The sequence below is a fragment of the Pristiophorus japonicus genome, chromosome 10 (genome assembly GCF_044704955.1).
Source record: "Pristiophorus japonicus isolate sPriJap1 chromosome 10, sPriJap1.hap1, whole genome shotgun sequence".
Taxonomy (NCBI): Eukaryota; Metazoa; Chordata; class Chondrichthyes; family Pristiophoridae; genus Pristiophorus; species Pristiophorus japonicus.
Window position 1 is genome coordinate 22,521,142 of NC_091986.1, and position 18,131 is coordinate 22,539,272.

General features: G+C 41.3%; 1 long non-coding RNA gene across 1 annotated transcript in view; it reads left to right on the forward strand.

The window, feature by feature from the left end:
• The first annotated feature begins 1,226 nt into the window (after nucleotides 1-1,226).
• Nucleotides 1,227-18,131, forward strand: part of LOC139274696 (uncharacterized) — a 31,649-nt gene continuing 14,744 nt past the window's right edge. The window contains exon 1 of the long non-coding RNA XR_011595570.1: nucleotides 1,227-1,240. This is a non-coding gene — a long non-coding RNA (uncharacterized lncRNA). The remainder of the gene's footprint in view (nucleotides 1,241-18,131) is intronic.

The following is an 18,131-nucleotide window of genomic DNA, read 5'->3' on the forward strand; positions in this document are numbered from 1 at the left end:
CAGAGGGGAGTGAGGCTCAATAGTACTTAATGGAATCTTTGGGAACAGGAATCTAAGATGAAAATCTGAGAGCAATAATCTGATGATCAAGTTTAGAGGTTAGCAGTTAGTGAGTGGGAAGTGTCGGCAGTGCAGCACTGAGGGAGTGCTGCACTGTCAAAGGTGCTCTCTTTCAGATGAGACGTTAAACCGAGTCTGAACTCTGGTGCGTAAAACATCTCATGGCACTCTTTCGAACAAGAGCAATCGCCAGTGTCCTGGCCAATATTTATCCCTTAATCAACATCACAAACAGATTATCTGGTCATTATCATATTGCTGTTTGCGGGAGCTTGCTGTGCACAAATTGGCTGCCGCATTTCCTAGACTACAACAATGACTACACTTCAAAAAAAGTACATCATTGGCTGTAAAGCACTTTGGGATGTCCAGTGGTCGTGAAAGGTGCTATATAAATGCAAGTCTTTTCTTTACTTTTATCAGAAGGTCCTTGGGAGCAAAAAGTGGTATTAATAGCCAGTCATTATTACTGTATAAATTGAAACGAGATGAATCCCGGCCCTAGTCTGACCTCCCTTTACCAATGACATTGGTAGAAAGCAACACACACACAATATAGACATGCATTCCCACCAATAAAATTTACTGAGGTGGGAACTAGGCAAAGATCCCTTTCACTAAAATCTGGGTCATGTTCTAATAGTACTGCTTTTGGAGGATGCATTCTGTGTCATGAAATATGACACTGGACCAGCCTGTTCCTGCAGTATTTAGAGGACAATTCAATTTATAAAATGAAAATGGCAAAAGATAGTTTACCTACTTAGTACCGCCGCCTTCATTTTTCAAATTGTAATCAGTTGGACCAAACGCCCTTTAGATTATGTGTAATTCTATGACTTCCACTGAGTTTTCTTGAATGTCATAAGCAGGCATCAAAAACTCATTAAAAGATAAGTCTACGTAGTTGGTACAAACATTGCAGAATGTGGGTGTTGTATAAAGCTGCAATTAAACACCATAGCTGAACAGATCCTCTCAGCAGTTTTTTAACTTTTAGACTAAGGTACTAAATGGCTTTGAATGATGAATTTTGTGTTGTTTCAGATTGCCCAGTTTGAGTGACTTCTTTCGATGCCTGCTTATAACAATGGAAGTAAAGTCTTGGAATTACATAGCATCTATAGGGCACTTGGCCCAACTGATAACTCAATTTGAAAAATGAAGATTGCGGTACCAAGTAGGTAAACTATCATTTGCCCTTTTTTTAAAATTCAATCCGCTACATAGTGTAGGAGCAGGCTGGCCATGACGGAATGCATCCTCCAAAACAGTACTATTCGAACATGACCAATATCCGAGTGAAGGGGGAACTTTGCCTCGTTATAGAATTAGCAGAATCAACTGTACAGAAACAGGACATTCAATCCAATTTGTCTATGCCGATGTTTAAACTCTACACAAACCTTTTCCCTCCTTAATTACCCCTTCCCACCCTGCCCCGTATCCCTCTTCCCTTCTCCCTCATGTATACAAAGTTGACATGTATCTTATAAATGCTGTTCATTATAGTATTATGACCTTTATTGCACTCTGTTCTCCCAAGTGGTTGACTATTGTTCCAGCCCTTAAACGCTGAAGTACTATGACACACCAAAGTATTATGACACACCTATTTCTGAAGACTTTATTTTTCCTTGGCGAAGGCTGCAAAGTTTTGCACTAGGCCCAAAGCAGTACATTTTTAATTAACCTCGTTTATTTTTTATTCTATTCTACGCTTGGACAGTTTATAATGTATTTTACTTTATATTCCACAGGGAATGAATTTAGAAACTCAAGCATAGTGATAATTTTCAGTTTGTATGCTAATATCAGACCCTGCTGATATTTCTTCAGTGACGAAGTGTCATTTTTCCACTGTTTAGAGATAGCCGAGGTATCGGTAATGTTAATTGCATTGTTGCACTCCTCCCTTAGATTTTTGAAAATCTCTATGAGCTCTTCACCACTGCTCAAGTCATTTATCCATCAGTATTCACTCCATTTAATCTGTGACTCTGTCTGCAAGACTGCAACCCCTGTTGTGTACGATAGGTTTGGTTGAGTGCTCCCAGCATCTCCTGTCACATCACATTTGCATAAAAGAGGACGGATAACCACATTTGAGCAAAGAAATGAAAATGCTCAGCACCAAACCTGTCAGCTTTGTTAAGTTAATTGTGAAAAATTTGATTTGCTTTGTTTTCAGTCTTTATTATGACAACCCCCTCCCCATTTGCTTTGGCTTGCTCTCTCCTGCATGTAGCCTTTAAAAAGAAGACAGCTATTTTACCCCCATATCCACCCCAGGGATTACTTACTTCAGTCTTACTAACCCTTAGTGCTGGTTCATCTCTTTGGCTAAATTAGACCGACTTGGCACACTTGCTCACAATTAAAATTCACAAAGATTTGTACATTTGCGCTCAAATGCTTTGGATCCTCTTGTTTGGGAGGCTGTATTTATTAATCAAAACACTTAGTGCTTAATAATCACATTCTTCTAATTGAGTTTTATAAAGCCGTCATTTAAAAAATAACAGGGTTGCTATCATTTAGCAGAATTTTGAATTTCAAGGCATAAATAGATTTTTCAACTTGGAGAGTGGTGTCCTCTCTGAATTTAACAGAAGTGAATGTAAATTGCTTTGTATGGTCTCGTGAAGTTTTTTGTGTTGACATGTTCTTTGCAGTAACCATGCATGTAATTCTGCCGTATCATTCAATTTTAAGATCTTTTTACAATTTTTAGTGGTGGTATAATTAGAACAAATGATCTACTATTAAATTCATAGTCCTTGTTTTCAGTTTATTTTTGATTGGGCTATGGATATTTTTTGTAATTGTTTCTGATGACGATAGATGAATGCAAAATTGTGACTTTTAACTATGACTAAAATTAATGATGTAAAAAAAATGCATATTATTTGAAAATTTAGCAGATTTATAATTTCAACAAAAGCCTGTTGCAATACATTAACCAGTTCCTGATTGCCTTAACTCATTATTCTGCTCTTGCAATAAGCCTTTGTTATATTAACTTGGCCAGCAATAGCAAGCACATGATATAATATAAATTTCTTAGTGTCACTAGGTTATAGATGGTTCTGAATTCCTTCAATACCATGAATACTCTGCACACGTTCAACATAAACATAGGAACATAAATGTGCAATGCCTTGCCTAAATATCTAAACATTTTCAGTGAAACACTGTAGAATCTACAAACTATCTATCTAAAGTATTGCACTGGTAGCTGGAGGGAGATAGTGCAATTTATTACTTTTTGGAACAAACAACTTTATTTTTTTTAAATGTTTAAAAGCAGTGATAGGAGAGCAGCAAAAGAAACCTGTTCTTCAAATTTATTTGTAGCTTCCTGAGAAGTGCTGCTTTTTCTTGCGTGGAGTTATTTCTGGGATTGCTTGTAATTGCCATGTAATGGGTGGTAAAATGGGTAAGTGGGTGTCAGCAATGCGACTATCTTTTGGGGCTGCAATTTTGACTTTGCCTTCCACAGAGGAGGATTAATGCATGGCCTATGGGACCCATGCCCAGGAGCTCTGCAAATATGCGTTTCCCCCCCCCTCCGCCGGCGCCATAAACCTCTTCACAACACAGAAAAACTGCGGGCAACCATTAATTCTAGCACTTAGATATACTGCTTTATAATTGCAGTGTGTAAGCGTTCTACAGGCATATTTTTTCAGGCATTTTATTAGAGATTTATGTTTTAATAATGAGGGTAGTGCTGGGGGTGCATGGGAGCTCAAAATGTTCTTGTTGTCCAGGGCGCCAAGAATTCTGAATCCAACTTTAGTCTTATATCAGTCCTGTGACCTAAAAGGGGACTGTTCTTGCTAATTTGCGAGGATCTTGTTCACTATCGAGCATCAATTAGCAGACTGAGCAAAGGTCGAAGTCGAAATGTAGCCATGACAATGTTAACAGCTTAATTACAGCAGTGGTGAAACTGCTTTTGCACTCTCGCCTCCATCCCTTCTCTCAAAAACAGTCACTGGCAGCAAATCTGGGAAAATACTGTCTGTTCAACCAACAGCTGATATTTTGTATCAGTCTTTACAGTAGAAGGACACTAACAATATTCCAATAGTGGATAGTCATGGGGCTACGGGGAGGGGAGAGGAACTTATCACAATCACTAAGGAGGTGGAACTCGGTAAGATAATAAGACTAAAGGCAGATAAATACCCTGGGCATGATGGCTTGCATCCTAGGATCTTAAGAGAAGTAGCTACAGGGATTGTGGATGCATTGGTTGTAATTTACCAAAATTCCCTGGATTCTGGGGAGGTCCCAGCAGATTGGAAAACTGCAAATGTAGCACCCCTATTTTTAAAAAAAGGCCAACAAAAATCAGGAAACTGTAGACCAATTAACCTAACATCTGTGGTTGGGAAGATGTTGGAATCCGTTATTAAAGAAGTAGCAGGACATTTGGAAAAGCAAAATTCGGTCAGGCAGAGTCAGCATGGATTTATGAAGGGGAAGTCATGTTTGACAAATTTGCTAGAATTCTTTGAGGATGTAATGAACCGGGTGGATAAAGGGGAACCAGTGAGTGTGGTGTATTTGGACTTCCAGAAGGCATTTGACAAGGTGCCACATAAAAAGGTTACTGCACAAGATAAAAGTTCACCAGGTTGGGGGTAATATATTAGCATGGATAGAGGATTGGCTAACGAACAGAAAAAGAGAGTCAGGATAAATGGTTCATTCTCGGGATGGCAATCAGTAACCAGTGGGGTGTCACAGGGATCAGTGCTGGGACCCCATATATTTATAATCTATGTTAACGACTTGGAGGAAGGGACCGAGTGTAACATAGCCAAGTTTGCCGATGATACAAAGATGGGAGGAAAAGCAATGTGGGAGAACAGAAAAAATCTGCAAAAGGACATACAGGCTAAGTGAGTGAGCAAATATTTGGCAGATGGAGTATAATGTTGGAAAGTGTGAGGTCATGCACTTTGGCAGGAAAAATCAAAAGAGCAAGTTATTATTTAAATGGAGAAAGATTGCCAAGTTCTGGTTCTGCTGCAGTACAGCGGGACCTGGGGGTACTTGTGCATGAAACACAAAAGGTTAGCATGCCGGTACAGCAAGTGATCAGGAAGGCCAATGGTATCTTGGCCTTTATTGCAAAGTGGATGGAGTATAAAAGCAGGGAAGTCTTGCTACAGTTGTACAGGGTGTTGGTTAGCATGCAATTTTGGTTTCCATATTTACGAAAGGATATATAGGAAACTCATTTATCCGGATCGCTCAGGGATTTGGCAATTCCGGGTAAACGAATTCCCTGATAGGGCGAGTTTACATTTTAAAGCTAATATTTAAAGATGATAGAACCACCCATGAAGATTTAGTTCATGTTATTTGAACGTAATAAAATAAATGAAAATTGATTCATAACGTTTCAAAGTTAAAAATTATTTTATTCTGTTAAAACTGAGTGATTTTTAAAATAGCGATCTTATATCTGCTTGTTTAAATTAATTCATTTTCTTAATTAAAATGTTGTGGATGATATGAGTTTGCAGAATCTCATGAAGTAAAATGAGAATTCTCAAAAAAACCAACGACATATTTCATTGTTGCTTCAGTGCGTGTCCAAGTCCTTTTTTGTTTTTCTTTAATTTCATTGTCTGAATCGCTCATCCCGTCGTCAGATTTGTCTTTATTGGTGACTGCGGATAAGTTCCTCGTCAGTGTAAGTTTGTGTTACATCTGTTTCGATGTCGACATCTATCCACTTCGCAATGTCGTCTTCTGCTAGGGATTTAAGTGCGTTTGTTTCGTGTGCACTGCTGACAATCTCCACAATTTCTTTTACAGCCTGTTTTATTAGCCCGTACATAAAAACCTTCGAAATCTTCGTCATCAGAAGCACTGTCTTTGAATATGACATTGGGCCACAACTCGCGTCAACACCTCTTCAATGTAGTTTTTTTTTTTACTTCTCTCCATGCCAGCAAGCATGCATAGATGGCATCTTTAATATTATATGCACTCTGGAAATCAGAGATTGGTTGATCGCTATTAATCAATTTGCGCATGAAGTTATTCCTATAGTGGCACTTGAAGTTTTGTATGACGCCCTGATCCATAGGTTGAATGAGCAAGGTCACACTGGGGGGCAGATAGCATGCAAAGATGTTGCCACAACTAGACACTAATTTTGACTCGTGGGTGTGCTCTGCAATTGTCCAGAAGCAGGACACACTTCTCATTAGGTTTGCCTATTTTCTTCATGTTTTCTTGAACTTAGGGGACAAATTCTGTTGAAAACCATTCCATGACTATGTCCTTGTCCTGAGCCTTATAGCTAACTGATAAATGAGCAATTCCTTTTAAAGCACGTGGTTTCCTTGATTTGCCAATCACTAAAAGTGAAAGTCTATGTTCTCCAGAGGCATTGACACAATTCAAGATTATTAACCTCTCCTTATTCATCTTAAAGCCTACAGCTTCCTTCTCCCCTGCTGCAGCCAACGTAGCAGTTGGCAAACACCTCCATAGTAAGCCAGTCTCATCGGCGTTGTATATTTGATCTGCAATCAATTTCATTTCCTGCACCATTTCAGCAAATGTTCTTGAATAATTCTGTGTGGCCTCATTGCTGATTTTTTTTTTTTTCGCAAGACACATCCAGCTGGCCAATGCCAGCCTTCTGAAAAAATGCACTCTTCAGCTAGATTCATTCTCATCTTGAAGTCCTTGGCCTTTGTTGTAATCATTGGCCCTGAAATTGCCACACCTCCAGACCGTTTCAAAGAAAACCCATAAAGCACCTGGTCTAGTTTGTCAAGCTTCGGCTTTCGCAAATCCTTGCGGGACATTGTCTTGACGGAAGATTCAGAAGCATCGATGAAACTTTCTAAAATCGTTCTTTTGCTTCTTGATATCGTAAATTGTTGATGATCCAACTTCATATTTGTCTATCGAAGTACGCACACTTCTGCACGCTTCAGACTTGGTGATAATTTCTAATTTTTGCTGAATGCGCAATACTTTTCGTTTCCTTTTAGTGCTGTCACAAGACATTTTAAGTTGTCCACCCGACTGCTTGAACTGCTTTCAATGCGTGTGACGGGTGAAAAATGAGCAAGAAGTCCACGCCTGCATCAATTTATGTGCAATTGAGCAACCTGTTCACGTTTGCGATAGTTGAAGTGAGCGAGATATTTACGTGTGTGATAGTTATTTTTAATTCAGTTACGGCGGGTTCGTATCCGGATAAACAACAGTTTCCTCCTTTGGAGGCAGTTCAGAGAAGGTTCACTAAGTTGATTCCAGAGATGAGGGGGTTGACTTATGAGGATAGGTTGGGCCTCTACTCATTGGAATTCAGAAAAATGAGAAGTGATTTTATCGAAACGTATAAGCTTATGAGGGGGCTTGACAAGATGGATGCAGAGAGGATGTTTACACTGATGGGGGAGACTAGAACTAGAGGCCATGATCTTAGAATAAGGGGCCACCCATTTAAAACTGAGATGAGAAATTTCTTCTGAGGGTTCGCTACCTCAGAACTGTGGAAGTTGGGACATTGAATAAATTTAAGACAGAAATAGACAGTTTCTTAAACGATGGAGAGCGGACAGGGAAGTGGACCCGAGTCCATGATCGGGTCAGCCATGATCGTATTAAATGGCGGAGCAGGCTCGAGGGGCCGTATGGCCTACTCCTGCTCCTATTTCTTATGTTATGTTCAGCTGAATTGATTGAAGTCACAATTTTGGATGGGGGAGATGGGGCTTAATGCTAGTGGGGCTGCAGTGCTGAGATCATGTTTGTGAATGTGACTTGTCATTTCGAGGAGGTGGCTGAGGTTGGTCTGATTTTCCTGTGTTGCATTTACAATTTTGCAAAATTTTCTTGTGAATCATTAGCATATGATCTCAGATCCACGGGTGCTTCAGATGTCATTTCGATTAATTGAAGCTGCCTTTTAATCCAAACTTTGAGTTTTGTAATTGGTTCAACTCTCCAAAGAGCAAATTCAGATCAGTAAAGACTTGGGGGCAAAAATTCCGTTGCACCCCGTTTGGTGGCGGTAACATCCGGGAAGCGGGACACTTTGCGGGAGGCATGGAAGTCCCTCCCCACTTGCTAACTTCGGGTTATCACCCCTGAAAGGAACTGGAGTGCAAAATAACGCGCCCCACTTCCTTTCCGGGTCAGGAGCGGGGTGCAGCACTATGCACTGAGCCACGTAGCACTGCGGCGTAGGAGGGGGGGGGCTCTTCCCTTAATTTAAAGGGAAGGGCCCAAGCTGCAAACTCCTGCAGTAATGGAAGGGTGCTACTTGGACCACTGGGGAACACGGTTGCCTTGCCAACAGCCCGGCTCTCAAGTGAAGTGCTGAGTTGACCGATCTCGGCATGGACCCCGCGTTCAAATTGCCAATGGGGCGCTTGGCAAAACCGGCGGATTTTTTTATGAATGAGCCGAACCTCCCCTTTAACTTGTGCCCCCTGACGCTGTTGCTGGCATCGCCTGGCATAGTTTCAGGGGGGCGCTATCCAATTTAGGGTCTGGTGTACTGCGCACGGTGATGCCATTCACCGGCAGCGCAGGGTGCTATGCGTTACCGCCACCGCTAAATTTAGCAGGAGTCTTTTGTGACACTGCGCCTGGACGAAAAGTCATTTGTATCCCATTAGCAGCCCCAAGGGAGGCGCAAACGATCCAAATATCTAGGCCCTAATGTCAAATTGTATCCAAATCGTGAAAACTGATCCATAACTGGCAGCAAAATGGTACAGTTTCAGAATTTAGTTGGTTAGGAGCATCTATATGTGCAATATGAAACAATGTGAAAAATGTAATGTATATAAACCTTCATTACATACTCGGTGCTGAGCACCAGCTGCAACTTTCAAATCAGCGAGTGACGGACGTGCAGTTTTGGTGAATATAATATGAAAATGGTATTCCCATTCTCTATACCTGAAAAAAACATTTTTGTTCTGTAATTTTAACCCCTTTTTAATGTATCACAGTATTGCCAGTAGAATTAAGGATTGCAGTGCAAATATGATAAAACATCTTGACCATCAAACATTTTATTAATGTTTCTTTATTCACTAACCTGCAACATCATAAGGCATAACATATACCATTACAGGTACAACGTCCCAAATCCGGAAACCTCGGGACCGAGGGTGTGCCAGTTTTTGGGTTTTTCCAGGTTTCAGAGAAGAAATGCGACGTCCCAAATCCGGAAACCCCAGACCTAGTTTCAGGTATTTCCGGATTTCTGAGACTAAATCAGATGTCCCCAATCCGGCAACCTCGTAGACGATTTTCGGGTATTTCCAAATTTCAGAGCAGAAAATCTGGCAACCTCGAGGCCTGGCTGGTTTGCGTATTTTTCCAGATTTATCTTTGAAAAAGCATATACAGCTTAAAATGTGCTTAAAATATGAAAAGGAATGTACTTAAAGCATGAAATATAATTAATGGTTTTTATTTGGTAAACAGTACAGGTATGAAATATAATAAAGATTTTTATTTGGTAAACAGAGTTACAGGTACCCTGTAATGTATGAAGAATAATCTCCCTTCCTGTGATCCACTTCTTAAGTAAGCTGCACAGAAATATGTACAGGTTACAATTGGCTGGAGGTTGTGCTTGAGGTAGAAGGCTCAGCTATGATGTCTGGGGCTGAAGATGGGCCAGCAATAGGATTTTCAAATGTGGAAATTGCTGGTGTAGTTGCTGGCTGTAGGTCTTGTGCACTCTGCTGTGATACCCTTTGAAACATATCGACTAATTTTAATTGTTTGATTAATTTTTCCTGAATTTTATACACCTGCATTATTTCCTCCACTTATGCAGTTTTGTTGCTCGAGGGCATCAATTAATTCTTGACAAAGATTGATTGCTTTATCAATGGACACTTTTTCAATTTGATGATCAACATCAGCATCGTCATCCTCACTGCTTTCATCCTTTTCCTCTGGATGCAAAACCATGCCCACAATTTCTTCATCTGTCAGTGCATGCACAACGGGAGCATCATTGTCTATGTCCATGACCTCTGTGATATCGTCTTCATTCAATTCTAGCACAGCTTCACAAGTCAGTCCTTTTGTGTATTCTAAAAGTTCAGCAATCATTTCCTTCTTCCTGGACACGTGAAAGCCTTCAAAGGCATCATCAGCATTGTCGTCATCTTCCTTAAACATTGTTGCTGGCCAGAGGTTATGCCAAGTATTGGCCAAGGTGTCTCCAGTTACCTCATTCCACGCATCCGCAGCTGCCCATATGGTGTCCTTCACAGAGAAACCTTTTGAGAATGCTGTTATTCCATGTCTCTGTTAACAGCAGTAAGCAAGCACCATGAATTTGTTTTTGTAGAGACACTTCATTGATCTAAAAATTCCTTGGTCCATTGGCTGTACCAGTGATCCATTGAGAGGTAAATAGATTCCATGGACATTATCATTTACTAGAAGCTCAGCATCGGGATGTGCTGAGCAATTGTCCAGCAGCAAGAATATTTTGCAATTTTCTTCAAGGCCAGCTGCCGTGCAATGAGCATGCGCCTGGGGAACAAAATGCTTCTCAAACCAGTTCAGAAAGAGCAGTCGATATTGGTGTGGAACATACATGAATCACATATAAACCAGGTAAGGACAGCAGATTTCCTTCCCTGAAGGAGATTGGTGAATCAGTTGGGTTTGTACGAAAATCCAAGGGCTTCATTTTTTTTACTGATACTGTTTTATTTCCAGATTTTTTTCAAATTGCCATGGTGGGATTTGAACTTGCATTCTCTATTCTTATTAGTCCAGGCCCCTCTTATTCGTCCAGGGCTCTATATTACTAGTCCAGTAACGTAGCCACTACACCACTGTACTACATACAGGATCCCAGGACTGTCTGTTCACTGTATATTAGTGATTTGGATACAAGCCTAGAGGGAGTGGTGTCCCAATTTCATTATACTAGAAGAGGATGTACAGTTCAATTTCTACAAGACCAAGGGAAGCTGCAAAGGGCTTTGATGAGATGGGGGAATGGGCTAAAAAGTGGCAAATGGAGTTCAGTGTCAGTAAATGTAGGGTGATGTATTTTGGTTTAAAAAAAAATTGCTTTACTCAAGTAGAAATGGAAAATGGGGCGAATCGAAGAAAAGTAAGCAAAATTGGTAATTCAGAACAAAGCTTAAAAAAAGATTTTGTGCTGGGAATTAGTGTTGTGAAAATTTAAGGGCAGGAAGGCAGTTAAAATCCACAGAAGTGAACTTTCTTCTGAGCAATAAAGTGGGGGAAAATTGTTACATTTTTGGCAAACTGCTAAAATTATAATTTTTTTTGGTTTACAAATGCAAACAAAATACACAATGCAACAATGAATTATACTGTTTGTAGAATTAAAGCTGTATCCCACTATGCGTGTATGCATATTACCCAAGAAAGTTTTTTTTTTTGTAAAAGTTAAACTGGAAGGCATGTCTGAATGAAGTAATCCCCCATCAGGCCAACCTGTGGTCTACTTTGCAGCTGCTCAACACTGAGAAACCATGCTACAAGCTGGGAACTGCCTATTGCTTGGGTTTCTCATGAGTGGCTCTGTTTACAATTGACCATTCTGGAATCTGTCACCCCCCTCCACAGTTGCCATAACTAGAATGACCCAACAGGAAAGGGCTCCCTTCAAGGGTTACCATGGCAGCAATACATTTGTTCTCTTGTAAATAGTCAAATTAATATTTTCTTGCTTAAAAATGGAGATGATCTTGGCGGGGGGGAACAATACACTTGGTGCCAATTTAAACATATTGACATACTGCCTAAAAATTAATTTGGCCCATAAAGCTTGTGCCTTCAAAAGGCAACATACAACTTTCTCTAACATAAAACCTATGTTTCAGAACATAAGAAATAGGAACAGATGTAGGCCATACGACACCTCGAGCCTGCTCCGCCATTCAATCAGATCATGGCTGATCTGATTATGGACTCAGCTCCACTTCCCCGCCCGCTCCCCATAACCCCTTATCGTTTAAGAAACTCTCTATTTCTGTCTTAAATTTATTCAATTTCCCAGCTTCCACAGCTCTCTGAGGCAGCGAATTCCACAGATTTACAACCCTCCAGAGAAGAACTTTCTCCTCATCTCTGTTTTAAATGGGCGGCCCCTTATTCTAAGATCATGTCTTCTATTTCTCGTCTCTCCAAGCGGTGGAAATATCCTCTCTGCATCCACCTTGTCAAGCCCCCTCATAATCTTGTTCGTTTCAATAAGATCACCTCTCATTCTTCTGAATTCCAATGACTAGAGGCCCAACCTACTCGACCTTTCCTCATAAGTCAACCCCCTCATCCCCGGAATCAACCTAGTGAACCTTCTCTGAACTGCCTCCAAAGCAAGTATATCCTTTTGTAAATATGGAAACCAAAACTGCACGCAGTATTCCAGATGTGGCCTCACCAATACCTTATGTAGTTGTAGTGAGATTTCCATGCTTTATGCTCCATCCCCTTTGCAATAAAGGCCAAGATACCAATTGGCCTTCCTGATCACTTGCTGTACCTGCATACTATCCTTTTGTCTTTCATACACAAGTACCCCCAGATCCCGCTGTACTGCGGCACTTTGCAATCTTTCTCCATTTAAATAATAACTTGCTCTTTGATTTTTTTCTGCCAAAGTGCATGACCTCACACGTTCCGACATTGTACTCCATCTGCCAAATTTTTGCCCACTCACTTAGCCTGTCTATGTCCTTTCGCAGATTTTTTGTGTCCTCCTCATACATTGCTTTTCCTCCCATCTTTGTATCATCAACAAACTTGGCTACGTTGTACTCGGTCTCTTCCTCCAAGTCGTTAATATAGATTGTAAATAGTTGGGGTCCCAGCACTGATCCCTGCAGCACCCCACGAGTTACTGGTTGCCAACCCAAGAATGAAGAATTTATCCCAACTCGATGTCCTCTGTTAGTTACCAATCCCTCTATCCATGCTAATATATTACCCCCAACCCTGTGAGCTTTTATCTTGTGCAGTAACCTTTTACGTGGCACTTTGTCAAAATGCCTTCTGGAAGTCCAAATTCACGACATTCACGACATCTACTGGTTCCCCTTTATCCACCCTGTTCATTACATCCTCAAGGAATTCCAACAAATTTGTCAAAAATGACTTCCCCCTTCATAAATCCATGCTGACTCTGCCTGACCGAATTTTGCTTTTCCAAATGTCCTGCTACTGCTTCTTTAATAATGGACTCCAACATTTTCCCATTATGCAGCTCTTCAATTTATTCTGGCAGATGGCATCTCCATGGTCTTAGCAGCACAGGAGCTATCATAGTACATAAAATAATTGTTCAGTCCTGTCTGTGTTTATGCTTTATCTTGAAATGTTGAAGAAAAGTTACAGATGTATTGTGTTTTGTCTGTGATTATTGTGTACACATTGGTGCAAATGTTTGATCAGTGTTCTTTTTTTCTACGGTTCACAATTAATCATGAAACATTTAAATAAATGATGCTGGCATTTCTTTATATTGTGGATGAATGACATAGCCAATATTAAGTGTGAAAATATTTCTTTATGGTTTTAAAAATATATATCTTTGGCATTTAATGGGAAAGGATTCATTCCACATTTTAGTTCCTACATTGACTTGAAGCACTTTCCTCCAAAGACAACATTAAAAATGTGATTAGTTGAATTTCATCAATAACACGGAACAAGAAAACATGCACTGCAGAGAGCAGATCTGTCGAGAGCACGGCACAGTGTGCAGTAAAAATATATGACCTAATAAGTTTACATTTAGAGACTCATTTGTTAAAACTCTTGAATTGCTAATTTGTGTCTGCAAGATGAATGGATGAGGTATTTATAATGTGCGAGATTAATATTGATGGATGGGGGAGTGTGTTATTTTGTTTCTTGTTTGCATTACTAAACCTTGGGAAGAAAGACAACCAAAGGTATTGTGAGTGGCTGAGAGACCTGTGTTTCTCCTTGTTAAGTAATCTGCTGCCTATTGATATTTTTGTTAATGGTGATGTAAAGAATAGCTCTTGTCTGTTCAAGGGCTTTATTTTAATGTGTTTGCCATGTTTTACATCAATTTGGGCCATTAGTAGATGGACAGTAACTGTAGAATAATACTGTGTTTTCAGCTAGGTATAATAAAGGAACTATTCTGTTACTCTGAAATGCAATTGTGGGAGGTTGAGCCCACTATGTATCTAATGGCTCCATGATCTATATGTAGCACCAAACAAGCTTAAAATATGAATTTGCACTGCTTTGACTTGGAAGCCTGATTCAAAGAATGCAAGCTTTTAATATGCATTTATGTCTTCCCTTGCCGAATTGGGTTGCTCCTATAAAGTGCTGTCAAATATATAGTGGCAAAATTGGGATAGTCAGTGGTTTTAATGGCAGAAGTGGTGGAAGGTAATGGGGCTTAGCAGTTCATTAGAATTCAGTATACAAATGCTATCTGTGTGGATGTTAACATGACCTTGTTTTTTATTTATTGTTGCCCTCTTTAATTGCATATAAATGCAAGAATTTCAAATTTAAGTTTCTTCAATAACTTATCAGCTAACTGCTTTTGTGATCTATTGCTACCATTTTTCTTTCACTTTCCCTTTTTCCCCTTCTAAACAAATGTGTTTGAAAGCTGGAAATTTGAGTTAGCTCCATGATTACTGTACATGTTACATTTTTGGAGCTGTTGACTGACTGACCTGCTACGCGTCACCTCGGGGGGATTTTGAAGTTCGTGGTCAGCTTCTTTTGTAAAACACTCGGGTCAGGCAGCATCTGGGGAGAGAGAAACCGAGTTTAACATTTCAGGTGGATGAAGGTTCTGCTGAAACATGGAAACATAGAAAATTGGTGCAGGAGTAGGCCTTTCGGCCCTTCGGGCCTGCACCGCCATTCAATATGATCATGGCTGATCATGCCACTTCAGTATCCCATTCCTGCTTTCTCTATACTCAAATCCTCTTGCTATGAAGGCCTCACTTATAGTTATGTTTCACTTCTCATTTATTCTTGGGGCAATGGCACTATTTTATGTGAAAAATATATTTTAACTCGTGACAGATGAAGGTAGAAATCAGCTTTGTAGGTTACCTGTCTGGAGTAAAAATAAAATGGGGAACGTGGCTCAACTGTGGCTAACAAGGAAAACTATGGATCGTGTTAAATCCAAGGAAGAGGCATATAAATTGGCCAGAAAAAGCAGCAAACCTGAGGACTGGGAGAAATTTAGAATTCAACAGAGGAGATCAAAGGGTTTAATTAGCAGGGGGCGGGGGGGGGGGGGGGGAGCGGCGGGGGGAGAGAAATTGAGTATGAGAGGAAGCTTCCTGGGAACATAAAAACTGACTGCAAAAGCTTCTATAGAATTGTGAAGAGAAAAAGATTAGTGAAGACAAACGTAGAATCAGGTGAATTTATAATGGGGAACAAAGAAATGGCAATTGAACAAATACTTTGGTTCTGTCTTCACGAAGGAAGACACAAAGAACCTTCTGGAAATACTAGGGGACCGAGGGTCTAGTGAGAAGGAGGAACTGAAGGAAATCCTTATTAGTCAGGAAATTGTGTTATGGAAATTGATGGGATTGAAGGCCAATAAATCCCCAGGGCCTGATAATCTGCATCCCAGAGTACTTAAGGAAGTGGCCCGAGAAATAGTGGATGCATTGGTGATTATTTTCCGAAATTCTATCAACTCTGGAGCAGTTCCTATGGACTGGAGGGTAGCTAATGTAACCCCACTTTTTAAAAAAGGAGGGAGAGAGAAAACAGGGAATTATAGACCGGTTAGCCTGACGGTAGTGGGGAAAATGTTGGAATCAATTATTAAAGATGAAATAGCAGCGCATTTGGAAAGCAGTGACAGGATCGGTCCAAGTCAGCATGGATTTATGAAAGGGAAATCATGTTTGACAAATCTTTTAGAATTATTTGAGGATGTAACGAGTAGAGTGGACAAGGGGGAACCAGTGGATGTGGTGTATTTGGACATTCAAGAGATTTTTGACAAGGTCCCACACAAGAGGTTGTTGTGCAAAAGTAAAGCACATGGTATTGGGGGTAATGTACTGACGTGGATAGAGAACTGGTTGGCAGACAGGAAGCAGAGAGTCGGGATAAACGGGTCCTTTTCAGAATGGCAGGCAGTGACTAGTGGGGTGCCGCAGGGCTCAGTGCTGGGACCCCAGCTATTTACAATATTCATCAATGATTTAGATGAAGGAATTGAGAGTAATATCTCCAAGTTTGCAGATGACACTAAGCTGGGTGGCGGTGTGAGCTGTGAGGAGGATACTAAGAGGCTGCAGGGTGACTTGGACAGGTTACGTGAGTGGGCAAATGCATGGCAGATGCAGTATAATGTGGATAAATGTGAGGTTATCCACTTTGGTGGCAAAAACAGGAAGGCAGAATATTATCTGAATGGCGACAGATTAGGAAAAGGGGAGGTGAAACGAGACCTGGGTGTCATGGTTCATCAGTCATTGAAAGTTGGCATGTAGGTACAGCAGGCAGTGAAGGCAAATGGCATGTTGGCCTTCATAGCTAGGGGATTTGAGTATAGGAGCAGGGAGGTCTTACTGCAGTTGTACAGGGCTTTGTTGAGACCTCACCTGGAATATAGTGTTCAGTTTTGGTCTCGTAATCTGAGGAAGGACGTTCTTGCTAATGGAGTGCAGCGAAGGTTCACCAGACTGATTTCCGGGATGGCAGGACTGACATACGAGGAGAGACTAGATTGATTGGGCCTGTATTCACTGGAGTTTAGAAGAATGAGAGGGGATTCATAGAAACATATAAAATTCTGACAGGTTAGAGGCCGGAAGAATGTTCCCGATACTGGTGAAGTCCAGAACCAGGGGACACAGTCTAAGGATAAGGGGTCAGCCCTTTAGGACTGAGATGAGGAGAAACTTCTTCACTCAGAGTTGTTAACCTGTAGAATTCTCTACCGCAGAGAGTTGTTGATGCCAGTTCATTGGATATATTCAAGAGGGAGTTAGATGTGGCCCTTGCGGCTAAAGGGATCAAGCGGTATGGAGAGAAAGCAGGAAAGGGGTACTGAGGTGAATGATCAGCCATGATCTTATTGAATGGTGGTGCAGGCTCGAAGGGCCGAATCCTGCACCTATCTTCTATGTTTCTATGTTTCTATCTTGTCAAATGAGTGCGATTTGCCACTGTTCCTTACGGTGTATATTTATGAGCATGTTTTTTATTTTTAAATAAAAGGAATATTTTTTAGACATTAAATGCAGAGGGCACTTAAATGCAGCCTGTGCTATTCTGCAACATGTCTTCTAGAACATGGAGTCTTTATAGAATTGTAGAGTTTATCAATTGGAGGGACATTCCTACTACTTCTGCCCTACTGAACACTGCACCAGATGTGGGTGTGCTAGTGTCAGACTAACAACATATCATGGGCTCAAGTTTTGGACCCCCGCTAGAAACACCACGCATCGGAGAGGCCCGGGTAATTTGTCGAACTGAAAATGCGCCAAATACCTCGCGATTCTCCGATATCTGTCGGGCCATCTCCAGCTCGGCACGGCGCAGCAGGAGCTGCTGGGGGTGGAGCTACAGCCCTGCGCCAAAAACAGTGCCGGCAGCTGCACGCGTGCGCAGTAGCTCCTGGCCCTCCCAGTGTGTCCTGTCTCCGGGCGATGGCCCTATCCCTGGCCGAAGAGGCGTCGCCCCTATCCCAGGCCGAGTGGCCTGACAGCCCTCGCCTCTTCCGCAGCGGCCCGCCCGGCATCTCCTGGGGGCAAGCCCCGCCCGAACTCATCGGCGGCAGGGCCCGCCCGAAGTCCTGGGCAGCGGTCCGGCATCTGCTGGGGCCGGGTAGTCCTCGGCGGCGGCAGTGGCCTGGGTGGGGGCGGGGGATCTGTCCCAGCAGGCTGTTGGAGGACTCCCGGTGCTGCAGTCGGTGAGTAGAAATGTTTAATTTTTTATTTATTGATTTTTAAAAAAAAATTATTTATTGCTTGATTTATTGATGATGGCTCTTTATTTGTAAATGTGCAGTGTTTAATGCT